We start from the raw sequence: 13,605 nt of genomic DNA on the forward strand, positions 1-13,605 counted from the left end.
ACAGTTTAGAATGACACTCACTAATGTAAATGAGATTTAAAAATTTTAAAATTCTTAGAAAGGAATCGGATAAGATTCTATCAGGCATGTTTCATCATATGTTAAGCTTACGTTTACTATATACAGCGCGAGTAACTAACTATTGCCACCTAGAATAAGTTATAAGGAATACCGTTCAGTCCATAATAAGATGATTGCAGCTCTGCATTGATACCAATGGTCACCACTTCGAACATCTTCTGTCAATGGACGTTCATGCCACCTTTGTGACCTTAGTTGACCTTCAAGGACCTTACTGCTACACATCACTGGATTCGTCTCGATAATCGCTATCAGAAAATAAGTACCAAACTATAGCATCCCATTTAAAAAAAAATAGAGTTAACCTTCATATCTCTGAAGCTACCTCACCTAGCAGTAAGAAACCAACGCCATATAGTGGCCCCCGTTGCCCCATGCAACTTTTATCCCACAAACTTTTCGGTTCCTATCATACTTTCGGATGTATTCTTGGTGACAATAGTTAGTGACTCACTCTGTATATGAAACTAGTACCTTTTCATTTCATTGTAATTCCTTGTTTACAAGATATTCACTGATGAGCTAAAACAAATGACTGTCTGCTTAATGGCTTGTTTGTCCGTCTTTGGAAAGATATACACCATTGATTATGCGTGTATACATAATTGATTCTACACATCAGGAATCCGACAGTTTGTTGGTAGATTTGTGGAGGTACAAGGCATTAGATGTCTACGCACAGACTACATATAGTGGCCCCCGTTGCCCCATGCAACTTTAATCCCATAAACTTTTCGGCTCCTATCATACTTTCTGATTTATTCTTGGTGACAATAGTTAGTGACTCACTCTGTATATGAAACTAGTACCTTTTTATTTCATTGTAATTCCTTGTTTACAAGATATTCACTGATGAGCTAAAACAAATGACTGTCTGCTTAACGGCTTGTTTGTCCGTCTTTGGAAAGATATACACCATTGATTATGCCTGTATACATAATTGGTTCTACATATCAGGAATCCGACAGTTTGTTGGTAGATTTGTGGAGGTACAAGGCATTAGATGTCTACGCACAGACTATGCAATTCGTGTAAATAGCCGGCTGCTGATTTGCGTACGCGTGGACGGTGCCCAATAGCGAGCCAGATGGCTTGCATAACATTTAATCAGGTGAATTTGGTCTCCGAGACATGAATGTGAGTTCACCATAACACTCCTCAAATCACTGTAGCACTATTGTGGTTTCGAGACACGGACAATTATACTGCTGGAGGATGACATCGCCCTCGGGCAAGACATTAAGCATGAAAGGATGCAGGTGGTTCTCAGTGGTTCTTCAATTACTTCCATAAGTTCCTTGTAAGCACAGGAGCATGTCTCCCATACCACAATACTGCTCTCATCCGCCTGAGTCCGTGGCGCGCCACACGTTTCGAGCCTTGGTTCACCACGACGACGGCGTTTGTGGAGACGATCATCGACGTAGTGCAGAAGTGCGATTCACCCGAAGCGCCGACACATTTACATTGATCGACGGTCGAGTCCCGACGGTCTCGTGCCGACAGCAATCGTAATTGACGATGTCGCTGGGTCAACATGTGAACGCTTAGGGGCTGTCTGCTGCGGAACTCCATGTTCAACAATGTACGACGAACGGTGTGCTCCGAAACACTTATGCACTTTCGGCAGAGATGTCACAGCTCTCCATCTATCCTACTTTAAAGAGTAGACAAGCCTCCGAACACCACGTCCAACCATTTGGCGCCTAATGGTAGTTTCACTATCATTCTACCTCTTTCCGTAGACGCTCACGACTGTAGCACGTGAACATTCGACCACCTTCGCCGTTTTCGAAATACTCGTTCACAGGCTCTGCGTAATAATCCTCTGCCCTTTGTCAATTTCTCTTATCTCAATGGATTTCCCCATTTGCAGCCCATATCTTCGTTGGGTGATCCCCAGTCTGTGCACAGTCCGCTTCTAATCTTTTGTTAGCGCGTGACTTGCCCGCTACGCCACCTGGCGGTGTCAAGCAGCGTGGTGGGCAGTGGCCATAATGTTTGGGCTTATCAGTGTAGACTGTACAACAATCGTATTTGGTTTTTATTTTCCTAACAGAATTAAAAACAGATACTATGGACCAAAATCGATAGTCTAACGACATTTTTATTGAAAATGGACTTGATCAAAAGAAGCAAAATCATTTTAGTTCCCGAGGTATCAAGTGTGAAGTAGTGATGTAACTCTGATTGTTTTCCTTCAACTCCAACTACCACCAAGCCATCACTGTGCATTGCATCATTTTGGTTACAACAGTTCACTTTGGAAGGATGTCATCTACTTGTTAATCTAACACTATCCTGTGAAACGGAAAAGAAAGGATGCTTGCCTAGAAACGACTGTACTCTTCTTTACTGTGAAATATCTTAGTCAGTTAGTACAACAACACTGCGTGCAAGTGATGGAACTATTAATGCCCAGACTCAACAAGACGGCCTGAAAGGAGAGAAATTAATTTCATAGGTGTCTGACAATAAAAACAAGACACTGAACGCTCATTATAATTACTGACATAGGCAGTAACACATAAATACATATGTTTATGTAAAACAACGTAAGGAGATAAAGATATTTTGACCAGTATGGAGGATTCCAGACTGAATCTCAATAACCATGTCAGAATACTGAAGGGAAGTACAAAATATTTAAAGGGAACATCAGGACGAATTCTACAATACTGGTAGCACACATCACTCCTGATAAACCTGGAAAAGAAAGAAAATATTGCAATCACTCATAAACACGAATAAGAGGGAATGTAATTTTAAAAAATAAAAATGAGCGAAACTACACTAAGAAGAGGAAAAGGAAAATAAATGCATTAATGTGGCCCAGGTACAATGCGCAACACAATTAAAAGACCACATCTTCTAAGTCCCATAGCAGTGTCAAATTTGGACGTATAAATTTCTAATTCGGCTCAAAGAAGTCTACAATCTTCCTCTGTGATGGTGCGAAAGCTTAGCGCCCTGCGACATCATCACCTCGTGGCAGACGAGGCTTCAAACGGAAAGGTGTCGACACATGCGAGAAAACGCCAGAGCTCAGAAGTTCATGTGACATTTAGGGTGGGTTAAAGTTGTCACATTAGCTCATCAAACGTCATCACAATTCTGTCAAATGCCACCGTGTACGGGGCACACCATGAGAAACTCGTCAGACAACATCTTACCACATATCACCCCTTCGTTCTGTTAGTACACCGATGTGTGACCACTTGTAATTGTAGTAAATGCAGATATCCTGTATTCCCCATTTGTATTCGAATTTTTTACATATTCTGTTAACCTAAATTATCCTAAGGAGCCGGCTGGGGTGGCCGAGCGCTTCTAGGCGCTACAGTCTGGAAACGCGTGACCGCTACGGTCGCAGGTTCGAATCCTGCCTCGGGCATGGATGTGTGTGATGTGCTTAGGTTAGTTAGGCTTAAGTAGTTCTAAGTTCTAGGGGACCGGTGACCTCAGAAGTTAAGTCTCATAGTGTTCAGAGCCATTTGAACCATTTTATCCTAAGGACAAACACACACACCCATGCCCAAGGGAGGACTCGAACCGGCACCAGCCGCACAGTCCATGTCTACAGAGCCTTAGATCGCTTTTTTTTTAAAAAATCTCATTTTGTGCGTTTTCTTTCGTTGATCTGCTCGAGACGGACGTCGTAAGACAACCGTTTAAGTTCGTTGTTGATCGATTAACTCAGTTTTTTTTATTACAGAGGGCAGCTAACCCTCTGACCAAACACGCTGAGCTACCGTGCTGGCTTTTTATAGGGGGTGGGGGGGGGGGTGGGGTGGGAGAGGTGGGGGGGGGGAGGAGGATTGGGCGGGAATGTTGGCCGTGGCCATCGAAAGGGTGCAGCCCGGCATTTGCCTGGAGTGACTAAGGAAACCACGGAAACTTGTCAAGACTGCCGGACTGGGAATTGAACCCAGGTCCTCCCGAATACCGCGCCCGAGCGTTACCGCTCACCAACCAGGCTCGGCGACCGCTCGGCTAATCCCGCGCGGCTAGGTAGCCATGTTTTGATAGCGGTGTCATGATGTGTCTTTGCTAATTAAGATAAGGCAAGCCGGCCGAAGTGGCCGTGCGGTTAAAGGCGCTGCAGTCTGGAACCGCAAGACCGCTACGGTCGCAGGTTCGAATCCTGCCTCGGGCATGGATGTTTGTGATGTCCTTAGGTTAGTTAGGTTTAACTAGTTCTAAGTTCTAGGGGACTAATGACCTCAGCAGTTGAGTCCCATAGTGCTCAGAGCCATTTGAACCATTTTGAAGATAAGGCAAAATACGTATGACAAAAATTTTTTGGGTCAAATATTAACGATAATGAATATAAGGTGTGTCACAAATTATAATAAAAAAAGTAAGGGCGACATAAATATAGAGGCAGCCATGATTTGATAGTGGCTCGTGAACTATACATTTTAAGGTGTTTGGGTAAAAAATTAAGACCTAAATAAATATAGGATAACAGGGCAAGTGGACTACTGAGAGAGTGAGAAGGGAAATGTGGATGTCATTGAAACTAACAGATGATATTTGTTTACATAAGGGTTACGAAGCAGTGGTCCTGAATGAACTTTTCCCCTGCTGCTCAGCACTATCAAACACCGCTTGTTGTCTGATCAAAAATGAATATTGACTTACAAAACCCATCATTTATTGTGTGGAGGATCTGTGCACTGTATGAACTGACAGAAAGGAAAAGTGTCACACCACGAATTCCTTGACGTAAAGAGTGCAACTAATATTCTAGTCTTTCCATGTACCTGGCCTACGTTAACTGAAGCTTCACCTGATGCAATTTTATTTTAATTGCAGAGAAAAGCCACTCTTTTATACTGTTGGACAGAAAATAAATTACTTGCTTGAGTATTGCTTCTCAATATGGGGTCCGTACCAGACAAAACTGAAAGATGAAATAGAGAAGATCCAAATAAGAGCAGCACAGAGCGTTACAGAGATTCTCTGCAAACTTTGCTGACCGACACTGCAAGAGAGACGTTCTGCATCATTGTATGGTATACTGTTAAAGTTTTGAGAGCATATGTTCCGAGAAGAGTCAACCAATATATTACTTCCTCCTACATATATCTCACGAAAAACACCATCAAGATTAAAGAGGTTTCAGCCCACATAGAGGCTTACTATCAATTGATGGAAACGTGTACAGAGGGCGAAGGCCAAACGCCTCGAGCAATAGGAGAAAGTAGGGAAAGACACGGAGAAGTTACCGGAATGTAGAGTAGCACAGTGGGTGATACTATAAAGTCCGTACACTCTGAGGGGTATGATGAAGAAGTTTATTATGCGGCATCAGGACTGTATCAGGTGATGAGGTGATATTACCACTGGCAGTGATGTTGCGGTTGCCAACTCCAACAAATATAAGTCACATTAGAAGCTTGAAATTATTTCAAAGCACTCTGGATTCTTCGCTGCAGGTATCGGCACCGACTACTAAGAAAAGAGTGGGAGGAAATAGAAAGAGTGCAGAGCATGAGAATTTTGCACCATCTGTATGTGAAATACCATAAGGGTTGATGCTGTGAGAGAAATAAGGCGACTATTGAGTATTGTTTTTAACATAGGTAGTGTGTAGGATTACTTTAGGTTATAAAGTTTTTGAAATCGTATTGTTGTGTGCGTGTGGAGGACAGCTGGAAGTCGCATTCCAGTCTGTGGGTTCTGCTTACGTCAGGATTTTACTGATATTGGGGATATGTTATGTAGCCATTGCTGCTGTATTTGTTGTTGTTTTTTCTTATGTCAGATGTGCCGCCACCTGCAGAGAGTTTTTTCTGTTTTCTGAGGAGCTGGATTTGGGGACGGGTCTTTCGAAGGGGCAGGGAGACTGATTACAGCTTCCAATATATTTTCAGCAAGGCTTTTCGACTACAGGTTCATTTTTACAGGTCGCCACGCAGGAGAGACGGATGTCAGTGGCGTCATAAACCTTACACTGTTGCTCCTCTTCACCAAAAGTGGAGTAGGAGCATGGCGGGAACAGAAGTTGGAAGGCGGAGTTCTATTCACCAAGCAAGAGGATGGTAATGTCACCAGTTGCCAGTGGATGACAAGGCTGACATATACACTCCTGGAAATGGAAAAAAGAACACATTGACACCGGTGTGTCAGACCCACCATACTTGCTCCGGACACTGCGAGAGGGCTGTACAAGCAATGATCACACGCACGGCACAACGGACACACCAGGAACCGCAGTGTTGGCCGTCGAATGGCGCTAGCTGCGCAGCATTTGTGCACCGCCGCCGTCAGTGTCAGCCAGTTTGCCGTGGCATACGGAGCTCCATCGCAGTCTTTAACACTGGTAGCATGCCGCGACAGCGTGGACGTGAACCGTATGTGCAGTTGACGGACTTTGAGCGAGGGCGTATAGTGGGCATGTGGGAGGCCGGGTGGACGTACCGCCGAATTGCTCAACACGTGGGGCGTGAGGTCTCCACAGTACATCGATGTTGTCGCCAGTGGTCGGCGGAAGGTGCACGTGCCCGTCGACCTGGGACCGGACCGCAGCGACGCACGGATGCACGCCAAGACCGTAGGATCCTACGCAGTGCCGTAGGGGACCGCACCGCCACTTCCCAGCAAATTAGGGACACTGTTGCTCCTAGGGTATCGGCGAGGACCATTCTCAACCGTCTCCATGAAGCTGGGCTACGGTCCCGCACACCGTTAGGCCGTCTTCCGCTCACGCCCCAACATCGTGCAGCCCGCCTCCAGTGGTGTCGCGACAGGCGTGAATGGAGGGACGAATGGAGACGTGTCGTCTTCAGCGATGAGAGTCGCTTCTGCCTTGGTGCCAATGATGGTAGTATGCGTGTTTGGCGCCGTGCAGGTGAGCGCCACAATCAGGACTGCATACGACCGAGGCACACAGGGCCAACACCCGGCATCATGGTGTGGGGAGCGATCTCCTACACTGGCCGTACACCACTGGTGATCGTCGAGGGGACACTGAATAGTGCACGGTACATCCAAACCGTCATCGAACCCATCGTTCTACCATTCCTAGACCGGCAAGGGAACTTCCTGTTCCAACAGGACAATGCACGTCCGCATGTATCCCGTGCCACCCAACGTGCTCTAGAAGGTGTAAGTCAACTACCCTGGCCAGCAAGATCTCCGGATCTGTCCCCCATTGAGCATGTTTGGGACTGGATGAAGCGTCGTCTCACGCGGTCTGCACGTCCAGCACGAACGCTGGTCCAACTGAGGCGCCAGGTGGAAATGGCATGGCAAGCCGTTCCACAGGACTACATCCAGCATCTCTACGATCGTCTCCATGGGAGAATAGCAGCCTGCATTGCTGCGAAAGGTGGATATACACTGTACTAGTGCCGACATTGTGCATGCTCTGTTGCCTGTGTCTATGTGCCTGTGGTTCTGTCAGTGTGATCATGTGATGTATCTGACCCCAGGAATGTGTCAATAAAGTTTCCCCTTCCTGGGACAATGAATTCACGGTGTTCTTATTTCAATTTCCAGGAGTGTAGTACATGCCAGATGAGGATGAGGTGTGGAGGTTGGATAAGTTGTTTTCTAAGTTACACTGGGAGGTGAAGAAAAATTGAGTGTTCAGAGAAATATGAGGAGAATGCAGGGGATTTCGTACGTCCTACGAGCGGATGCTGGAACAATTGCAAAAGGTAGTAAATGTAGTACAGCGTACTTTGCAACAGCGCAAGAGTTGATAGTTGAATGATGGTGGGAAGACGGTATTCGGAATGCCGATGACAATGATATTCAAGAGCTTAATGGCTGTGTGAGGAGAGTAGAGGGAGTTCGGATATAACAAAGTGGTGATAGAATTCTTGGAGCAAGGAGTGCTAAATAACACACATTCATTGCAGAAGATGACAAGAGAGCTAACGTGGTATGTGGGAACGACAGTTGCCGTAGTAAACTGGAACCTGGGTGGATTCATTGGACACGAGTGTGGCAGTTGCAAGTCTTTTACAGTCGCTAGCTGAAAACATCTGAGGAACTCGGGTAGAGGTAAAGGATTTGGAAGACGTCATACACCATGCGATATACGGGCAGCTGGGCCCTGCACTACTGGCGCCAGAAGCAAACACACAAAAAACACCTAAGTGGAACCATTTGCATAGTTTTGGTAATTTTATGCTACTAGTTTATTACATGACGATGCAGTCGGGTGATGTCTACTTGTGGTAAAGAGGTAAATTGAATAGGTCAATTATAGCAAGCAAGGACTAATTAAGGGTACAATAGGAAACTGTTTGGTAAACGATAGAAAGTGGAAATACAGGAAAGTAATAACCCTAAATGGCTACTGTAAAATGTTTTCTGAGAAATGTTTAAAGATCTTAGAATTTAACAAAATTTATTACAGTAGTATGTAGGAGATGATTCAGTGGACTAAACTTAGAAAGTAAAGCGTAGAATTGGGAATACAACCAGTGGACTTTTGGTCAAAGCGGAGCTGATGAAAATAAGTATACGTGTACTGTACTTAACTGTCAACTTCGATAATATGTATGTCAAGATTTTTCAGAGACACCAGGAGTCAAAATCTGAAGGCTGGGGATGTGTGTGGAGCCACAAATAAATTGCCTGGTGCACTTGGGTAAAATTAAGACTCCACCCTTGGCCAATGCAAGGAGCCAGAGAACCAACTTAAGACTGACAGGTGGACGAATCTAACTAACGCCAGGGAAACTTGCTGAAGTAGCGAGCACAGCTAGTGAAGCAAGTGGGTGATTAACTAGTGTCGTCATCAAGCAGAGGAACCAGGAGCAGAAATAGTACCGATGCAGCATAAAGCGATGGCACCACAGTTTTGCCAGTTCTGTTACTTCACACCACAGCTGGGGACTTTTTCTTGTGTACGTGCCCAGGATCAGTGCATCTACAAAATAAATATGCACCAAGTCAGTATAAAAAATTAATTTTTAGTCGAAGGTATCACTGACACCCGCCAATTGTGAGAAGAGAGCTACGTCAGCTCACAAGGTGACATGGCTCTAGAAGCAGCAATCACGAGACTTGGCCTCCAGTAACTGGAGGCTTATTTTTGGCTCCAAGTCTGAAGCTGTTGACTTAGCCCCTTCCAGCCAACGGGCACCTGCGGGCCTATACCAGCCGCTGCAAGCCGTATGCTCCAGGGGGCATCTGTTCAAGATCAAGGCAACGGAGCCGCCCAACTACATGCAACCGGCTTGGCAAGCTGTCACTGTGTGTATATCTACATCTACATCTACATCCATACTCCGCAAGCCACCCGACGGTGCGTGGCGGAGGGTACCTTGAGTACCTCTATCGGTTCTCCCCTCTATTCCATTCTCGTATTGTTCGTGGAAAGAAGGATTGTCGGTATGCCTCTGTGTGGGCTCTAATCTCTCTGATTTTATCCTCATGGTCTCCTCACGAGATATACGTAAGAGGGAGCAATATACTGCTTGACTCTTCGGTGAAGGTATGTTCTCGAAACTTTGACAAAAGCCCGTACCGAGCTACTGAGCGTCTCTCCTGCAGAGTCTTCCACTGGAGTTTATCTATCATCTCCGTAACGCTTTCGCGATTACTAAATGATCCTGTAACGAAGCGCGCTGCTCTCCGTTGGATCTTCTCTATCTCTTCTATCAACCCTATCTGGTACGGATCCCACACTGCTGAGCAGTATTCAAGCAGTGGGCGAACAAGCGTACTGTAACCTACTTCCTTTGTTTTCAGATTGCATTTCCTTAGGATTCTTCCAATGAATCTCAGTCTGGCTTCTGCTTTACCGACGATCAACATTATATGATCATTCCATTTTAAATCACTCCTAATGCGTACTCCCAGATAATTTGTGTTATTAACTGGTTCCTGTTGCTGACCTGCTATTTTGTAGCTAAATGATAAAGGATCTATCTTTCTGTGTATTCGCAGCACATTACACTTGTCTACATTGAGATTCAATTGCCATTCCCTGCACCATGCGTCAATTCGCTGCAGATCCTCCTGCATTTCAGTACAATTTTCCATTGTTACAACCTCTCGATACACCACAGCATCATCCGCAAAAAGCCTCAGTGAACTTCCGATGTCATCCACAAGGTCATTTATGTATATTGTGAATAGCAACGGTCCTATGACACTCCCCTGCGGCACACCTGAAATCACTCTTACTTCGGAAGACTTCTCTCCCTTGAGAATGACATGCTGCGTCCTGTTATCTAGGAACTCCTCAATCCAATCACACAATTGGTCTGATAGTCCATATGCTCTTACTTTGTTCATTAAACGACTGTGGGGAACTGTATCGAACGCCTTGCGGAAGTCAAGAAACACGGCATCTACCTGTGAACCCGTATCTATGGCCCTCTGAGTCTCGTGGACGAATAGCGCGAGCTGGGTTTCACATGACCGTCTTTTTCGAAACACATGCTGATTCCTACAGAGTAGATTTATAGTCTCCAGAAAAGTCATTATACTCGAACACAATACGTGTTCCAAAATTCTACAACTGATCGACGTTAGAGATATAGGTCTATAGTTCCGCACATCTGCTCGACTTCCCTTCTTGAAAACGGGGATGACCTGTGCCCTTTTCCAATCCTTTGGAACGCTACGCTCTTCTAGAGACCTACGGTACACCGCTGCAAGAAAGGGGGCAAGTTCCTTCGCGTACTCTGTGTAAAATTGAACTGGTATCCCATCAGGTCCAGAGGCCTTTCCTCTTTTGAGCGATTTTAATTGTTTCTCTATCCCTCTGTCGTCTATTTCGATATCTACCATTTTGTCATCTGTGCGACAATCTAGAGAAGGAACTACAGTGCAATCTTCCTCTGTGAAACAACTTTGGAAAAAGACATTTAGTATTTCGGCCTTTAGTCTGTCATCCTCTGTTTCAGTACCATTTTGGTCACAGAGTGTCTGGACATTTTGTTTTGATCCACCTACCGCTTTGACATAAGACCAAAATTTTTTAGGATTTTCTGCCAAGTCAGTACATAGAACTTTACTTTCGAATTCATTGAACGCCTCTCGCATAGCCCTCCTCACACTACATTTCGCTTCGCGTAATTTTTGTTTGTCTGCAAGGCTTTGGCTATGTTTATGTTTGCTGTGAAGTTCCCTTTGCTTCCGCAGTAGTTTTCTAACTCGGTTGTTGTACCACGGTGGCTCTTTTCCATCTCTTACGATCTTGCTTGGCACATACTCATCTAACGCATTATGTACGACGGTTTTGAACTTTGTCCGCTGATCCTCAACACTATCTGTACTTGAGACAAAACTTTTGTGTTGAGCCAACAGGTACTCTGAAATCTGCTTTTTGTCACTTTTCTAAACAGAAAAATCTTCCTACCCTTTTTAATATTCCTATTTACGGCTGAAATCATCGATGCCGTAAACGCTTTATGATCGCTGATTCCCTGTTCTGCGTTAACCTTTTCAAATAGTTCGGGTCTGTTTGTCACCAGAAGGTCTAATATGTTATCGCCACGAGTCGGTTCTCTGTTTAACTGCTCAAGGTAGTTTTCAGATAAAGCACTTAAAAAAATTTCACTGGATTCTTTGTCCCTGCCACCCGTTATGAACGTCTGAGTCTCCCAGTCTATATTCGGCAAATTAAAATCTCCACCCAGAACTATAACATGGTGGGGAAATCTACCCGAAATATTTTCCAAATTATCCTTCAGGTGCTCAGCCACAGCAGCTGCTCGTAAGGGTGGCACTGCTGCTGAGGGCTGTCTTCCTCTGCAAGGGCCACAATGGGGTTCGACCTCTTTTAGTGCGTCCTGCCCTAAGTTGCAAAGCTGCGCCCAGGTGGCGCAAACGCTGCCACATACACCGCTATTGAGAATTTCTGATGAGCTGTTGGCGTCGCAACAGTGTATGGACTACCTTCTGCATCAGGACCTACCACTCGCTACCTTCAACATACAAGCTGGAGGGCGTTATCACCGCTGATGTATTTTGCAATTTGTGCCTCAGTAAAATGTGTGCTGCGTGATAATGTTTCTCTGAGCAACCATCAGTCATAATTCTGACAACAGTCCACTGCCACATCTCAGTTCTGTCTCTGTCGAGGTCATCCACCCATCCACCCATGAAGAATAGATACACAAACACTATTAACACTTGCGGATAGAGATCGCAACATCTGATGACGCAACAGATATGCAGATGCAGCGCACCGTCATCTTTGGGACTTTGAGAAAGGTCCAATCATTGGCACGAGAAATATGGGAACATTGTGCTGACAGATCGCAAAGACAGTAAGCTGTAGTTCAATGACTGCAGAATGCTGTGGATTCGGGGCGACAGAGTGGTAAAAAGAGCAGGTACTGATCCATTTAGGAGGATTACACCAAGAGAAGTTCGTAAGATTATTCGTCAGCTCCTTACGCGTGGCAACAGCTGAAATCTGGTCAGACGTTACAAGCTGAGTGTCACGATGAACAGTCGGGAAGAGATTACTGAAAGAAGGGCAGAAATCTCGAGCTGCCATATATGGTTTACCGCTAACCCAAGCGGTGAGCTAATGGATATGGACAAAAGCACTGATTAGCTTAATTGTTGAAATAAGGTTGAAATGCTCACCACTATGTGGTAAGAATAGTAAACTGTGTTGTTATTCTTTCATCTACATCTGCAACTACATCTACATGATTATTCTGCACTGCCTGGCAGTGGATTCATCGAACCACCTTCAAGCTACTTCTCTCCCGTTCCACTTTCGAACGGAGGGTGGGAGAAACAAACACTTAAATCTTTCCGAGCGGATTATCATTTCTCTTACTTCACAATGATGATCATTTTCTCACTTCGAGGTGAAAATAGGCAACTGAAATTTCGCGAGAAGGTCCTGCCGCAACGAAAAAGCCTTTGTTTTAATGATTGCTTCCCCAATTCCCGTATCAAATGCGTGAATTTCTCTTCCCTATTTCGCGAGAATATAAAATGAGCTGCCCTTCTTTGAACTTTTTGGATGTCCTTCATCAGTTCTATCCGATGCGAATGCCACACCTCATAGCAATACTTCAGACGAAGGCTGATAAGCATCGTGTAAGCAGTAGTAGATCTGATACATTTTTAAGTGTTCTGCCAATAAAACACAGTCTTTGGTTTGCTTCCTCCACAACATCATCTATGTGATTGTTCCAATTTACGTTATTCGTAACTGTAACTGCTTTTCGTCACATGGATACCAGAATGCATATTACAGCAGGACATCGCAAGACACCCCCACTGCAGTTCACGCCACAAGCATCTTCAGGATTTTATTGATCTTTGACTGGCCTGACTGGTTCCCTGATCTGTCTTCCACAGAGCAGTTAAGGGTTCTGAGGGAAGTTGTACACTTTCATACCAGTCTACAGTTAGCAAATTTTATGAACAGACACAGCATTTTCTTCCACGCTGGTGAATCTTTCGGGCTGTACGGTCGTGATCCACGAAACGCTTTTGTTCCTTACCTTCGCTCCAGAGCTGTGCTGGAAATTTTTAGAACTTCTCCTGGTCCCACTGAGTCTTGCCGATTTACGGGTCGGACGT

This window comes from Schistocerca americana, chromosome 1, assembly GCF_021461395.2.
Source record: "Schistocerca americana isolate TAMUIC-IGC-003095 chromosome 1, iqSchAmer2.1, whole genome shotgun sequence".
Classification (NCBI taxonomy): domain Eukaryota; kingdom Metazoa; phylum Arthropoda; class Insecta; order Orthoptera; family Acrididae; genus Schistocerca; species Schistocerca americana.